Source organism: Talpa europaea (assembly GCF_964194135.1).
Source record: "Talpa europaea genome assembly, chromosome: 2".
Lineage (NCBI taxonomy): Eukaryota > Metazoa > Chordata > Mammalia > Eulipotyphla > Talpidae > Talpa > Talpa europaea.
The window spans coordinates 83,795,690-83,813,644 of record NC_140068.1 but is presented as its reverse complement, the minus strand read 5'-3'; positions in this window follow the sequence as shown (position 1 = coordinate 83,813,644).

Below are 17,955 nucleotides of genomic sequence, written 5' to 3'. Positions count from 1 at the left end.
GGAATGAACCCTGAATAGTCAAAATAGTATTAGAAAGGAAGGACAAAGCTGGAGCTATCATACAATGCAATTTCAATTTATATCACAAAGCTTTATGAATCAAAACAGTATGGTATCTTGATTAAAAATAGACACATGGATCAATGCAATGGGGAGACCAGAAATAAGCCCACACTTAAATAGTCAACTTATTAATGAAAAGGAGCCAAGAATATACAGTGGGGAAAGAATAGTTTTTCAGTAAATTATGTTGTACAAACTAGACAGTCACATGCAAAAAGCATGAGACTAAACAACTATCTTACACCATACACAGAAATTAATCTAAAAAGGAGAATAGTAAGGAGTGATCACAGCATCATGGTGGCATAAAATACTTCTTCAATTTCTCTCATTTAATTCACAGATAATAGATTGAGAATAGATAAGGAATCCTCTTTTCATTATCCCAGGATCCATCAGTGTTGACACAAGTTGGATGGAGTGGTAAATGCAGAGGTAGCAGATCGGGGGGCAGGGGTGGTGATGGCAGGACTGCAAGTTTGACCAAAGGCTCTAGAAAGAGGGTAGGACCTTGTCTCATGACTCAATTAAATACTGAAATAACAGAGCTGATGGGGCACAAATAGGCTAGGTGTCCAGTTAGAGAGGTAAACAGAGAAAGTGCTCATACCTACAACTCTGGGCTACTTAAAGTGTACCAACAGCCAATAGTCAGCTGAGTGTCAGATCTGGGACTCTAAAAAGGAGAGATAACAGTAGGACCACATATGCAAGCCAGGTATCCCCAGTTTGTCCACACAGTGACTAGCTTTTTCCATGCCCTTTCCCTCCCCACTGATACAATCTCAGTTCTTCTTGGTCACCAGGAACATTCACAAAAGCTAGGAGTAACCAAAAATAAAGGCATAGTGGCACCTCCTCGAAAAGAAAAGCAGCTAATTCTTAAGTTACTGATCTAGATTAAAAAAAAAAATGGTGGTAGAAAAGGCAAATGCACAGATAGAGGACTATAACAAGCAACTTGAAACATCAAAACTTTCACAGGGAGAGAATAGAAAGCAAGTTAAAGATATGGAAGATTATGATATAATCAATAGAGAATCCAAAGTGGCTGTCATGAAACTACAAGAGATACAAGAAAACTTATAAAAGAAAAATCAATGAGCTCAGGAATAAAATTAACAGAAGGAATACTTTACCAAAGATATTGAAGCTATAAATAAGAAACTAACAAATCCAGGATGTGAAATATTCAATAAATGAGAAGAATGCTATAGAAATAATTGGAACTAGACTAGATCAATAGATAAATGAATAAGCAAAATGAAAGACAGAAACCTAGAAATGATTGTGGTGGAAGATGAAACAAGATGTCAAAAAGGGAAAAAAAATAAGGCCTCCTTTGTGACCTAAGGTTTGGTCTCAGCATCACCATGGCCTGAGTTTAATCCCAGCCAGGTTGCTGACCTATATATGGCACCTCTTCCGTGTTCCCCACTGCTCCCTTTATCAGTGTATTTGAGTAGATCCACCTGTTCTGCTCCCCACTGTTTCTGGTGAATCCTCTCACACTCCACACCTCTGGCCTACACCCCAGTTCTACAAATAAATAAATACATCTTTAAAAAAAGAAAACAAAATTTAAATGAAGCAATAACATGAGAGCTGTCTAATTACCTTAGGAATGGCAACATAAAATAATTGTATCCCAGAAGAAAAGAGAAAGAAGGGAACCAAAAAACCATTTTAAGAAACAGTAGTTGAGGGCCTCCCTGGTGGCGCAGTGGTTGAGTGCTGGGTTGCGAGGCTGCCCGCAGCTTCTGCATCACCGGTTCAATCCCCAGCTGCTGGGCAAGGGTCCCACATGGTGCACAGACCTCTCCTGCCACCCGCTGCTCCCCTTAGCAGTGTACTTTGTCAATCTGCCTGTTCTGTTCCCTGCTCTGGCTCTGGTGAATTCTCTCACCCTCCCGCGCTTCTGACTGTACCCAGTGCTTATATAAATAAATAATAAATAAATCTTTAAAAAAAAAAAAGAAACAGTAGTTGATAACTTCCCAAGGTGGTGGAAAGAACTGAATATACAAGTCCAGGAAGCTAACAGAACATCTAGTTTTCAAAAAGCAAAAAGACCTACACTAAAACTATTATTTTTTGTATGTTAATAGTAAAACTATCAAAAGTCAGTAAAAAAAAAAAGTATTATAGGTGGCTAAGGGGAAAAGCATGTAATATACTAAAGCACAACAGTTAGACCTTTATCAGACCTTTGAGCAGAAACTGGACATGTAAGGGATAGTAGATGACATCTTTAAAATACTCAAAGATAAAAACTGTCAGCCAATATTTTCCTATCCCACAAAGCTATCCTTCAGCTATTACAGAGAAAGAAAAACTTTCCCAAGCAAACAAAACCAGAAAATTCTACCACCAGGGTCTCCATGGATTCTTAACTGAATTGAAAAAAAAGTTCACAAAATTGAGGAAGGGCACAAATAGATTAAATCAGAAAGGTGCAACTCCATTTCAGAACAGGGTACTAAACCTTAAATACAGGATCAAGGTTAATATAAATGACCTATTACACTCAATATAGAAAAAACAATTGCTGATAATCTCACATTATTAAATGGCATAAACTACAACAACAAAACTGTTGAGAACAGAAAATGTGGAACCTGTCACTTTATTCATTTGCTGTACATCAATAGAAAAAAGATCAAAAAAGATAAAAATGTGAGGTGTCAGGCATTGTGTAGAAATCACAGGTTAACCAAAAATACAAAAGTCTGGAAAAGAAAGGAAACAAAATAAAATATAAAAACCCATCAAAATAAAATGGGATCTACAAATGTAAGAAAAAGAAATGAGGGAGCTAGAGAATAACAAGAAAACAAGATAAAATAGCAATTATAATTTCTTATTTCAATCTCCATAAATGAAATTGGACAGAAATCACAAATAAAAAGATGTATCTCAATGAATTAAAAGGCAAATTCAAATAAATAAAATCAGAAAATGAAAGCAAAGTTACAACAGACACTAAAGAAAAAAATTAAAAATAGAACTATCACAGGGTCCACCAAATCCACTTCTGGGTATTTATTTGAAGAAATCAAAACCACTGTCTTGAAAAGATATATATATATACCCTTTATGTTCATTGCAGCATTATTTACAATTAGCAAAATATGAAAACAATCTAAATGCCCAACAAAGGACACTTAACAACACTCATCCAAGTGATCTTAATGGATAAAGAAAATGTGATGTACACACACACAAAGATTTATTACTCAACTATAAGAAAATAATGAAATCTTGCCATTAACATGGAGCAATTGTGAGGGCATTATGCTGTGAAAGGATTCAGACTATAAATACAAATACAATACTATATGTGGATCAAAAAAACAAGCAACCAAACAAAATAAAACAAAAAACTCTGAGCTCTCAGAGACAGGAAACCAAATGAAGTTTGCCAGATGTTGTGCAGCGGGGGGAGAGGGGGCGAGGAGAGTGGTGGGGGTTGGGGTGCAAAATGGGTCAGGTGGGTCTGTTATGGAGCAGCCCCCATATAAAACGGGTTGCCTGGCTGTGGGTCCTCACCCGCGTGCTTAAAAGGGACTTATTAATACTCCACTACAGGCACACACAAAAGGTTAATAAAACGTTTATTTACAAGGGAAGGGGAAATGAGGAAATGTACAACTCAGGGAGAAAATAGGGAAATAAAGTCTTTAATGCGTCTTACCCGATCCACCGACCTGGAAACCCAAAGGCACTCTCAGAGCTGGCCTAGCGCTGCGAGCTGGCAGAGAGCCAAAAAGGGAACCCCCCCCCCCCCAAAAAAAAAAAAAAAAAGCCCACGTGTCTGGTTTTATACCAAACCTGGCTGCTTAACCCCACCCTCAGGTTCCAGCTACCTTCCCTTTGGTGGTGATGGGATTTGTCTTTTCCAATGTCCTGATGGCTTTGGTCTGGAGTGGGGGTGGAGTCCACAAAGCCTGTATGGAATTAGCTTTAGGACATCCTTTTCCCCCTAACAGGTCCAAGGTACAAACTACCAGTTATATAAAATTCATAGGTCATAGGGATATGAAGTCTAGCCTGGTGATTGAAGTTAATAATAGTGAATCTCATATTTAAAAGTTATGAAGAGATTTTAAAATTCTCGTTACAAGGAAAAAAAACTTGTACCTATGTATAGTGACAGATACTAACTAGACTTACTGTGGTGGTAATTTTGCAATATATACAAATCCCAAATCACTGTTCTGTGCCTGAAATTAAGATAATGATATATGTCAATTATGCCTCAACTTAAAAAGTGAATTAAAACAGAGTGGGAGTGAGAAATGATGAATGCTAGAGGCAATCAGAGGGAAGGTATTCAATTTAAAGTTAGTGAAGATATTCTGAATTTTTAAGGTTAGCACTGCTAAGTCTCTAATGCCCCATTTGTGATGATGAAGATAAAGTGAATAATAGTGTTTCATTGCTATTATTTTGTGAATTTTGTATCCTCAGACTGATGTGATATAGGAATTATCCATGTTCTTTTTTTTTTTTTTGAATGATTAGGAGAGAAATTTTAAACATTGGAAGCAGCACTTAAATAATCATTTTTCTTCAATGTTTATATTAAACATGTAAATTTATGATTATTAATGAGTGGATAAAAATGAAGGGCATAGTGGATGAGCACAGGTACATGCAAATGAGTGTTTGTGATATAAGTAGGTGCCAACCTAGCCCTTTAGTTTGAACAAGCTGCTTTGAAGATTAAATAAATATAAAGTTTAGGGTTCACCCAAGTAATTGTCTCTAAGTTAATTATCTTGAATTTTAACACAGATCTCAACTTTAAAATAATTCCAGCGGTTAACAAATGACTTTTACAGTAACAGCTTTAGCATTCTCTAACCAGATATTCAACATTTTCTACCGAAGATTGGTCTTACTTACTACAACCACCTACAACACTTATATTGAAAGACTGACTCTAAGTTAATTATCTTGAATTTTAAGTAATTGTCTCTAAGTTAATTATCTTGAATTTTAACACAGATCTCAACTTTAAAATAATTCCAGCGGTTAACAAATGACTTTTACAGTAACAGCTTTAGCATTCTCTAACCAGATATTCAACATTTTCTACTGAAGATTGGTCTTACTTACTACAACCACCTACAACACTTATATTGAAAGACTGACTACACAATCAGACACAGCCCAGACCATTTACTGTAACAAAACTCTGATGCACATGTAGCTACAAGTAGGGGAAGCCCTCCTACAATATGCAGCAAAAATTCAGGAAGCCAAAACACAACCTCCATAGCAATCCAGCTCAATGGTCATCACTTGAGATATAACTGCAAGTTTCTTTGTTTCTTTTACTTCCAACTTAGGATGAACTACAGAAAACCATATATATTCCACTAGTGAATCACGCAAGATGCCTTGTTTCTATGAGCCTGCTTCTGGCTTCCAGATGACAACAGCCTCCAATTAGGGAATACCTAGAGCTTTCTCTTTTGTTCACTGTAAGACTTCTAATATTCCTCTGCTTGTCCGAGTTTCTGCTAAAACCAAAGGACGGTTGCAATAGCAAACTGAATAAACAGCTTTTGCTCATTCTCATTTGACAAGTTGTCATTTATTTCCTCAATGGTTAAATATACTTTTTTATTGTGGTTTATTTAAGTAATTCAAGAGTTGTGAATGATTTTGAAACAATTAGCAGATTTAGAACAATTATTTAGAGTACTAAATATGTAGGAAAAATAGAATTTCCAGAAACATTTGATAGTATTTATGAAGTAACCATATCCCCAAGCTCTGTACTAGATGCATCCTATGTCTAGTTTCATTTAATCATTTCAACAATTCTAAAGAGCAGCTACTGATACTACAGATAATGGAATCAAGGCCCAGAGAGGTTAATTTCCTTCATCAATGCTAGTAATCAATGGAAATGGAATTAAACCAAGACAAGTCAATTTTCAGACCATCCTTTTTTCTTTGTACTACCTCATTTTTAGAGTTCTGAATACAGTGCTGATTTCCTCTATAGTTACTATCCACTTGAGGGGCTAATATTAATTACCAGTGTGTGGTTTTCAGCCAACAAGAGCAATCATAATGGTAAAAGCAACCTAGTCTTTGTCCTTAAGAGCTCATATGGTGGGAAAAGAGGGTAAAATGAAATAAAATTATTTAGAGGATCACAGTATATTAAATCAAAAAGATCCAGAATTTGTTGTTGAGTTAGTAAGTTTTTACATCAGTAGAGTTAAAAAGGTGAAGCTAATGGCATCAACTCAGATTATAAACATGGATTGAAGAACAGTTTGGACACATGTTTTATCAAAAGCCTCCCAAGTACATTTAAATATGTGATGTTCTCCATCAACACTGAACTTACCTGTCACTGGCAATCATTACCCTGATAAGGTCCTCACACCAATGCCAGCTTGTGAAATCCCCAATCCTGGAGTCTCTTCAGTTAGATAAAGATGGTAGATAGATATTTAGGCAAGGTATTAAAGAAAACAAGCTTCTAGTCTAGAGTACACTAGGCCAAACACTATACCAATTAAATTAGAATCTCTAAAGAGAAATACTGGATGATGTCACTTATATGTCAACCATAGAGAAACTAAACAAAGGGTCAGATAAAGTCAAATTAAAAGTCTAACCCTTGAAAGATGACTATAGAACTGAGGTAAGCAGAGAGGGAGGGGCAGGCACAAAGCAGGAGGGAGCACAATGGACTATGGTGGCAGACTGTGGGTGCTTTTGTGGTGGGTGTGCTATGACTACCACCTCTGAGGGTAGGGCGTCCAACACTTCTAAAATAACAAACAGTGATGTAAACCAATGTTACTCAATTAAAAAAAAAAATGTAACGGGCCTCCCCGGTGGCGCAGCGGTTGAGTGCTGGGTTGCGAAGCTGCCCGCAGCCTCTGCAGCACTGGTTCGATCCCTGACTGCTCCCAGCCACCGGAGGAGGGTCCCGCATGGCGCGCAGACCTCTCCTGCCGCCCACTGCTCCCCTCAGCAGTGTACTTCGGTCCTTCTGCCTGCTCTGCTCCCCGCTCTGGCTCTGGTGAATTCTCTCACCCTCCCGCGCTTCTGACTGTACCCAGTGCTTGTATAAGTAAATAAATAAATCTTAAAAAAAAAAATGTAAGCAAGAGTAATTTTAAAATTTCCCAAATGATTACAAGGTACATTTTAGTTGAAAACTAAACTAGGTTTCTCAACCTAGGCACAAATGACATTTTAGGACAGCTAATTCTTTGCTATGGAGACTGCCCTACACATTGTAGGATGCCTTGCATAGCAGTTGTGTAGAGCTCCCATGCCCAGTAGTAACAACCCAAAACACTTCTGTAATTGCTAATGGGCCCTGGAGAACAAAATGGTGAAGAACCAAGATCTTCTGAAGTAGCTAAAACATCGCACAGGTAAGTGGCTTTCTGACTCAGCTTATATTAAAATGGTAAGAACACAACAGATACTGGCTAATTATAATAAAACACTGTGGTCAGTTGTCTTTTAATGTCCATTTGAACAGTCTTTTTTGTTGTTTGCTATGAGAACCTGTCTCTTAAGATTCTAAAATAGGCTTATCTGCTTTATCCCAACCTCAGAATTTCAACATTTCTAGTTTTCATATCTCTACCCCCAAGGTATGTTTAAAAGTGCCCACACCACTTTTTTGCTTTGAGATGCTGCTTCAAGACACCGCTTTTATCACACAATACCCTCCTCTGCCTCTATCGTTCTATGTGACTATTTGTCCAGCTTTAATTTGCTTATTAAATAGCAGGTCTAAATGTTGCAAAGGTCCCCATACTCCTGCTCAGGCTACAGGCAATTATACAAGGCAAAAGTTGAAAGTACTTTGTGCTTACTTAATTTTGCTACCTTCTCCTCTATGGTTTTTTGACATGGATCCTTATGGAAAAACATAAGACAGAAAACTATGATCAGTACATACTCCAGAAAATTATTTTTAAAAAGTGATTCATGTTTTTTTTTAAGATTTATTTATTTATGCATAATATAAGAACTGGGGTACAGGCCAGAGGTATGGGAGGTGAGAGGATTCACCAGAGACAGAGTGGGGAACAGAACAGGCAGACTGACTGAAATACACTTTTGAGGGGAGCAGCAGGAGAGTCAGGAGAGGTCTGCTACACCATGTGGGTTGCTCCCTGGCTGGGGATCAAGCTTGTGCTGCAGAGGCTGTGGATAGCTTCATAGGTTGTGTCTTAACCGCTTGTGCCACTAGGGAGGCCCTGATTCATGTTTTATGGACAAAGTTAGTACCCCTAATTCTTTGTCTCTAATATGCAGTAATTTCTGTGAAACTCATTTGTCAGAGCTCTAGAATATCTACTCTATTAATCCTTTAGATTTATTTAATATGAGAGCTTTGGTTCTCAAGTTGATCAAGATTTCAGGGGAAAAGGAGAAATGGAGATTGAGAGGTAAAGGCAGCCTCTTAGTCATTTTTAAAGATGCACAAACATTTTCTTTTCACTGGTTTATACGCTGCAATTCTTTTGTTATCCTATAAATGTTTGTTGAATGCACTAAAGATGGCTTTTTCCAAATGAAATAAACATTTGGTCTTCAACTGAGCAGAATTTTGTGTGTTAGCAGGTTGGCACTTCTTGACATATTTGCATATTTCTACGTGACATACCCTGAGGTTGGCACTTCTTATAAGTGGCTAGTCTGCCATGGCTGTGAGATATTTCAAGCAAAAGAGCTTTGAGTCATCGAACAAACTCACGTTAACTGTGTGACTTGTTGACTTTAAAAATGTAAATTCAAAGTCCTGAAAAAAGGTTGTGTGCCAGGCTTGTCTTTCTACACAGACATCATGAGCCATCTACTCTTCTAATTAATGTAGGTAAGGTAGTTTATTGCCACAACACATCCATGAATTAGTATCTATTAATCTCTTTGTTTTGTAGTGATCAAATGGGTTACAGTCATGAATTATTTACCTGAGTTACACAGCTAGGAAGTGAAAAGAAGAAAACGTCTCTTTGCACAGACCAAATGGGGTAGTTGAAGTTTTTTCTCAGAGAACTCCTGCTCAAGTTGAGTGGTCTGAAGTCATGAAAGTCCCAAAGGCAGAAGTTTTAGTCCCTCTTTTGATGGTGGGGTTCAAATGGCGAGAGAGGGCATAGTTTTCCTGCATGAAAGCTTTTTCTCTAACTTCCTTGGCAATTACTTTTTAAAACTAGGTGAGGGCTGCATTGCCTCTACTCCTTTGAATGTAGTGTTTGTGTGAGGGTGGCTGGTGGGTGGCAAACAGGGGAAAGCACAACCCTAAGGCTGAGGACTAATTCTCCCCCAACTCCCTCAATATATTTTCACAAAGGAAGCAAAGAGTTCAGATACCTCCCTGACAGAAAAGCAATTTTTCCTGACCCATTAAAAATGAGTAAACTATAACACAGAGCCCATATTTCTTTACAGATAAGGGTTTCTCTATGAAGAAGAAATTCCATTGTTCTGCAAAGGCTCTAATGAGGCACATACTGAACTGACAGAATCATGCCAGGTGAGGAGCCTTCTGCCCAGGTGAAGGCTGACTTTTGAGTTCCTGTGGATGATTTTCCTTCTCTCTTTCTCTCTTTTTGCTCATTATTAGCCATGTAGGTCTTCAAAATTATTTCATTTGAATCTAAATTTTGAGTGGGATTTTTCAGAACTTCTCTCCCCCAAATGACTTTTAACTTTTTAAAAAAAAAGATTTGCTTTTTTTCCCCTAACTTTCTACTCAGTAGACTTCTTGGCCCATTTAGAGGGTAGCAAGTCTCAGGGAGTATAAAAACTGAACAACCTGGCCTAAACAAGAAAACATTTAATAATTACCTCCTCACTGATGGTGAAACAGGGGCCTTCCCTTGCATATTTTCTTGGAAACAAGAATGCTAATGATAGTATATATAAACCATAGCTTAGTGATTAATAGCAAATCATTACTTACTGTGTCTCTAGCAACTTTTTTGTATTAGTTAATTATCTCAGCAGTCAAGTGATTACAAAGCAGAACTATCGCTGGTCTACCAGTCAGACCCAGATAGTAATGAATGCACATTAAGAATAACGCTGAACTTACTCTGACCTTGTTCTCATTATAATACTAAGATCTCTGCCTCTGAGTGGGATTTGCTTTCCATTTTCTGAACACGCGATGCATGAATAACATGTTCTCCTACTGTGGCCTTCGGCAACAGTCCAAAACCACTTCTCTTTTCCCTCATGTGTTGAATAACATCATCCTTTTTTATTATAAATAATGAAGTCCCATTGTTGTACATCCTTTTTAGTATTTTGACAGTATATGATTTCTCTCCTCAGGTGTGGTCACCTTAGCTCTCCTACCACTAGAGTACCCACAGTCCTCCCCCAAAGTCATCCCTTCTGTTCTGCTCTTTTTGGCGTATATAAGGAGAGGGTGCTGTTCCTCAGGGAGACACTCACCCTTGAGGTCTCCCTGGAGCTTTCTCTTGCTCTATAGTTTCAGTAAATATCACTTTCAAAATCCATTGCCATGGTCAAAGTCATTGCATTCATGAGAGGAACTCAAGAGCCCACTATTGTTGGCTGATAACAATAGGGATGTATACTTGAGAGACAGGCATTTGTCCTCTCATTGAAACAGAACAAATGCTGATAGATATGAAAGAGTCCCCACCTTGGGACCTCATCTTCTGCCATAGTCTAAAGTATGGAGTGAGGGAGTATATCTTATTAAATAACATCTTTCAGGCATGGGAAGATCGAAGTTCACTGTGTGAACCTCATTACACACATTGTTTTATTTCATCCTTTCTTCCATGTCATTATTATGAGCATTGTTATTCTTATTTTACACATGAGAAACTGAGGCTCCTGCAACTTAGTCTCAGTCTTCTGGTTACCAGATGTGCATGAGTTTGTAACTTTGGTGCATGGACCTGCAAGAATTCCACAGAAAAGAGTTCAATAAAATTGGTCTGGCTTGTTCTCTCTCTCTCTCTCTCTCTCTCTCTCTCTCTGTCTCTCTCTTTCTCTCTCTCTCATTCACATGCACTCACACACACACACACACACCACCCCCCCAACACATACACTTATATTATTCTCTAAGCATAGTCATAGGCATCATTAGACTGCCATAGTGGTTCTAGGCACCAAGTTAAGAATCCTCATGGTGATGTGATTTTCATCAATAGCTCCTTCCTGGAAAATATAATATCCTATCCTTAACTTACAAAGTCCTCTATCTTCTCTAGCATCTTTGTGAACTTCTTGGTTTGGGGATGATGGTCACTTTAAAGAGGTTATCTCTTATTGTATATAAGGCAGATAATATCTAAAGTTCAGTGTGATGTCTATGTGTGATATCAGTGGTTACTTTATGTTCTAATTTGACCACCTGGAAATAGCAATGATTTTATTTTATCCTGAATTCTTCCCAATTTAAACAACTTTCTATCATATACATTATTTAGTCTTATAATAACAGAAGTTTACATTTAAAATATTTTTAATTTCACCAATGAATGTAATATTATTAATATATTAATACATATTAATAATATATTATGATGGGCAGAAGTGCTTTTGAAAGTTGCCTTTTGATATTTTATGATCAAAATAATAACAAATGTATTATAGCACAAGGGAACAGTTAAATTCTATTTTTTCAACAAAACAAAACAGGGCCTCCCTGGTGGCACAAAGGGTTAACTCTCAGCACTATGAAGCTACTGCAGCCACTGAAGCACAAGCCACAAGTTCGATCCCCAGCCAGAGAGCTAACCCACAATGTGCAGCAAACCTCCCCTGTTCCCCTCAGCAGTGTGTTTCAGTAGATCCACCTGTTTTGCTCCCCACTCTGTCTCTGGTGACTCCTCTCTCCGCCCCCCTACCCCGGCACCTCTGGCCTACACACCAACTCTTGTATGCATATATAAGTCAATAAATCTTTTAAAAAATATTTCTTATCATCTACCTAGAAGTTTATTTCTTCCTTTTTTGTGACTACATTGCATTTTGTTTAGCATTTTTACTCATACTAAATTGTGCTATAGTTACTTGAGTAGAGTAGATCTCATCTTTGAGAGTCAGATCATCTGTGTACCTTCTGGTTCCCAGAACAGAATGTGGCACAGTATAAATATCCACTAGAGTTTTATTACATATGAACAACTATCACCTCTGCACCAACTAGACCACACCAACCATAGCAACTCTGCTTCTGTTCTTAACACACACTGATTCCAGAGAGAGAGATGGTTTTATCGATGGAAAGTAATCAAATGATGGTAGTTTTATCCAAAGAATAAAGTTAGCAATTTTTTATTAGTAATTCAAATTATGTCTGGTCTTATTAATGCCTTTCTCCTAAAAGTTGTCTTATTCCAAGTATTGATACTATGCCAATCTATTTCAATAAAGATTTATCTTGAATTTCTACTAAGGGAAATATATAGGGGATACCCATTTTGACAAGTAATTATGCCACAGAATGACAATCCTTTATTCAGTTAATAATACAGTCAACTCTTAAGATTCTCAGCAGGGCCTCTAAAGATGCCACTTGCAGATTTGCAGGTTGTATCCTCTATAACTCCGAGGCAACCTGAATCATCACAGACTTGTATAGCTGCTATGACAATTTTCTAGCAGATAGCTGAAGGTGTCATGAAAAAGAAGCACTGTAAGTATTTTGTATAATCATCTTTTAAACTGACATTTGGGACATCCTAACAAAGAAAGTAGATCTAATCCCTGCTCTCATAAATCTTACATCCTTGGTGGGAAGTCAGACTTGAAGTAAAAAACAGAAATTACAATGCATGTCAGGTGGCAATAAGCATTAAGGGATTAAACTGTATGAGAGGCTAGAATGTGATGGAGAATGGCTTCCCCCATTCTTCCTCCATGCCCAAGGAAGGGCATCCTTGACAAGAATGCATGGTGCATTCTTGTGCACTCAGTTATGACTGAAGAGAAGACAACATATGCCAATGTCTGGGAGAGGGCTCCATCTGATCACAATATGTGGCAACTGGAGGTAGGGCATGGCTGGTAAATCTGAGGAGCATCAGGTAGACCCGTTTGCTGACGATGAAAGGACAAAGGGAAAAGGGTGGTTGGAAAGATGTCAGAGAAGTCACCTGTGCCAGATTCTGTAGAACTTTGAAGTCACGGAAAGGATGTTAAATTTTATTTTGGCAGGGATGGAAAGTGTTGGAAGTTTCTCAACACAGGAGAAAAATTATCTCATAAGATTTTTAAAGAACACCTGTAGTCTCTCAAAAAATAAACAATTTTGGGCCTCCCCTGGTGGCGCAGCGGTTGAGCACTGGGCTGCGAGGCTACCCGCAGCCTCTGCAGCGCCTGTTCATTCCCTGGCCGCCGGCGAGGGTTCCACAAAACAACAACAACAACAACAAAATTGTTTTCTGCATCTTTTAGGTTCACAGCAAAAGTATGCAGAAAGTGCAGAGTTCCCATATACCCCTTGCTCATCTATCCACATTCTACACCACCCTGGCGTATTTGTTCTAATGACTATTTTTTATGAAGGAAAGGCATTAAAGAGACAAGTTTGAAAGCAGAAAGGCTGCTTTGTTAGTAGGGTGATGGCATGAATGAGCTTGGTACAGACAGAACCTTTTGTATTTGAAATATCTACTAATTGGAATGCTAAAAATACTAACAGAGCACCAGGAAGGAACATTAACTACATTACATATTAAGTTGAGCTGATTTTATCCCTCAATTTTGTAATATTCCTCATTTTTTTAAAAAAAATATACCTCTAGCAATATTAAACCTGACTGACTTACATGGAGCCAAATTGCATGAGGTAAAATAATTAAATTGCTCATTATTAATTCAAGTTTTCAGTGAATAAATATTTTATTATTTTCAACCTAGAATTAAAAAGTTGATCTGGTAATTTTATATACCAATTCAGGGAGAGACCTGAAATTCTGATATTTATTCTCAAATATTTATTAAAGTAATGCATTAGTTTGAATACGCTACAAGCCTCTAGGTGGGAAAGGGAATTTGTGTCTCTGGAATACATGACCAGAGTGAATAAATACTAGAATTTCAGGTCTGTTACCTGCCAACTACTCTATAAATCAATAACTCAGCTCTTCCATTTTGCCTACATACTAATTCTCTTAAAGAGAAAGCCAGACTCCTACTTGCCAAAATTCAAATGAATCAATGCTCTTTTTACCTCAATAAATACCTCTTATTTCTAGAAATCACAGTCATATCAACACTGATTTTGTAGTATCTTTTTTAAGTCTTTTTTAAACATTGCTGGTAAAGTGTCCTGTCCAAATGCTTCTTGCAGTGGTTTTAACAGTGAAGAAATGAAACTCCTAGTCGGAACAACAATATGTGAATTAGTGAATACACTGCCAAACCACATGGGTTCGGATACAAATCTTTCCCCAATCAACTTCTAAGAACTATGGCAGAGGCCTTACTAACAGTCTGGAAAACCCCAAAGAGGATCCATTTAGCTGTATTGAGATAGCTGATGAATAGAATCAGTGTCTTTAAGCCACTGAATTTGGAGTAATTTGTTATGTAGAAATAGGTAACTGATAAAAGTCACCTGCCCCTACAAAGGGGTAAATTGCAACCTGACATCCAGCAAAGTTGGTATTTTTTATAACAGGGATTGCCAAAAATATTAGTTTGGATATGTGCCACAATACTGTGTAAGAAGACACCAAATATGTCTTCCAGGGACAGATTAAACCACAGGACTATTTCAATGTCTATCCCCCAACACAGGTATTTAACAAGTGGCAATGTCATTTCACCGTAATTACATTCATCTATCTTTCATTAAATTATACCTCAGACTAAAGAAGAAGAGTCTATTTTATAGAATTTATATTATAAATTATAAGCATCTACAAAATCCTGTTTATTGGGGTTGGAGAGTTGTTTAATAAAGTTTACTATAAACACAAAGACCTGAAAATACAGTAAGGGCTGTATTTTTTCATTGTGCTTTATACAATAGTGGCTGTAGGCACATAAATGAAGACAATTTTTGGCAGACTTTATACTGGTAAATTATGGCTTGAACATCAGAATTGAGCTGACTTTCCCTTGGCTTCAATCAATACTAATGAACTCTACTTCCTTGATTGCCATGACATGGCCATGTAAACATGGGGGATGTGAGAAAGAGGAAAAATTCTCCCAGCCAGGTCAATGGACTACAACAGAAATGGGGTCCATCGAGGTGGCCTGTCCTTAAATTTTAGAGTAAGTGGCTTCTCATTCAACACTGAGAAATCTCACTGAGGTGACTCGAGAGAGACACCAGTCCTTCTGCCAAACTAGCATCTACTTTGATCACTATAATGACCTTTTTTGAATCTTGAAGCCCTTTTAAGTAATCCCTGTTGAAATGCAAGTGTACCTGATAAGCATCATCTTATTTGTTATTAGTAAAAAGTAGTGAATACCATAAGACATTGGCTTCAGGGATGTCATTGTCCAACAGCAAGGAATACAAAAGTAAAAACAAACAAATGGGACTACATCAAAGTTTCTACACAGCAAAAGAAACTAGCTTTAAAACAAAAAGACAGAATCTCTCTGGTAACTGGGGAGTTGGGCCTCAGTGCTATCACCACTATAGCCTGAGTTTGATCCCAGCCAGGGAGCTAACCCATTATATGGCACAGCAGGCTGCTCCTGCCCCCATTGCACCCACTGCTCCCCTTAGAAGTGGATTTCAGTAAATCCTCCTCTTCTCCCCACTCAGTCTCTGATGAATCCTCTCACCCCCACCCCCAGCACCTCTGGTCTGCACCCCAGTTCTTCTATGCAAAAAATAAAGATTTTCCTCATTAAAAAAATGAAAAATAAAACAAAAAGACACCCTACAGAATGGGAGAAAATATTTGCACATCATACATCTGACAAGGGATTGATATCCAAGATCTACAGAAAACACACAGAATTCCAAAAAATTAAATAACCCAATCAAAAATGGTCAGAAGAGCTTAATAGACACTTTGTCAAAGACATACAGATGGCCATCAGGCACATGAAAAAATGCTCATCACTTGTCATCAAGGACATGCAAATTCAAAAACCCCTGGTAATTCAAGGGGTTAAGTCTCAACACTATGAAGCTATCCCCAGCCACTGCAGTATGAGTTCCATCCCTGGCCAGGGAGCTGACCCACATGGCACAGCCGACCTCTCCTGTCTCACCTGCTACTTCCCTCAGCAGTGCATTTCAGTAGATCTGCCTGTTCTGCTCCCCACTTTGTCTCTGGTGAGAGGCCACCCCCCACACCTCCGGCCTGCATCCCACCTCTTGTATGCATAAATAAATAAATCTTTAAAAACAAAAAAAATAAAAATATATCTTCCATATGATTCAGCAATTCCATGCCCAAGTATTATTTGAAGTATACAAGAACACTAATTTGAAGGGATATATATATATATATATATATATACACTCCCGTGTCCACTGTAGAACTATTTACAATATCAAGTTATGAAAAAGACCTAAGTACCCACTGGCAGATGAGAAGATATAAAGGATTTTATTATACACACAATGGAATTCTACCCTGCTATAAAAGAAAAATATGAAATCTTCCCATTTGCTACAGCCTGAATTAAATTGTTGGGAATTATGCTATGTGAAATAAGTCAGAAAGCAAAAATAAAACACTGGATGATATCGTTTTTGTGTAGAATATAGAGAAACAAAACAAAGGAACAGGCAGAAACAAATGAAAACAAACCCTACATATCTGACGTCCAAACTGATATTCCCAGAAGTGGTTGGGGTGGGAAGACTCAACTGTCTGTGGTGAAGGATTATGGGTAATTTGGGGCAGGTATAGTAGGGAACATATCTGAAGAGGTATGAAATAATACTCCTAAATCATATACAATATTGTAAACCAGTTACCTCAGTAAAAAGTGATAAAAGTTAAAAAAATATTTAAAGTAGCAACTGGAATGGGTAATCAGCTTATCTTCTGGGATACATCACAAGCAGCAGGTACATAAATATCCACTAAGTCATAATAATGACAAAGGACTGTCATCAACACTCAACTAAAAGCAGAGATCTAGTAACATAATTCTGCTGATACGAATTTTGCAATAAGCTTAAGGCTAAAATCACATTAAATTCACATTTAAATGTTCACAAACATCTTCTTTGGTTGGTTCATTGCTATATATCCATTTCTGCCCCAACACAGAACTGGAGAGTTTCTTGGAGAAATGGGAGAAAATTCAAATTATGGCAATATTAACTTTTAGATGAGAGTTAACTTCTAAGCTTCAGTAAGGATTCTGAGAGGAAAGGCACATTACCCCAGTTTTAGGTTCTCATATAAACCATAGTGAGCAAAAAAAAAAAAAAGGAATATTTACTCTTATGGCAGAGACATGATTTGTGACTATAAAATACTAAATTTGGAAGTTATTCAACTGAGTCAAAATGAAGTCCACAACATTTTTTCAATCCCTCGGAGAACCTATAATATTTATTAGATGAATCTATAATCCAAATGATCATTACAGACTGGTACCCTAAAATTTCCACTGTGTAAATTATCTATTACAAAATGAGTATCTCATATATATATATATATATATATGGATTCTTTCTTTTAGTAGCTAACAATATGTATTTTTTTAATAAAACATGCAATTTAAGAGTCACTTTAAAATAATAATTTAGATTTATTATTTTAATTGTGATCACATAAGGATTCTCCCCATCAGGTATCACCACTGCAGGGTACCTGCTACCAAATCACCCATAGTCCATCATCACAGTCTTTTGTGCTTCTTTCCCTCCTACTTCTATCCTCACCCTCATCCCCGCCCCCTACCACACAC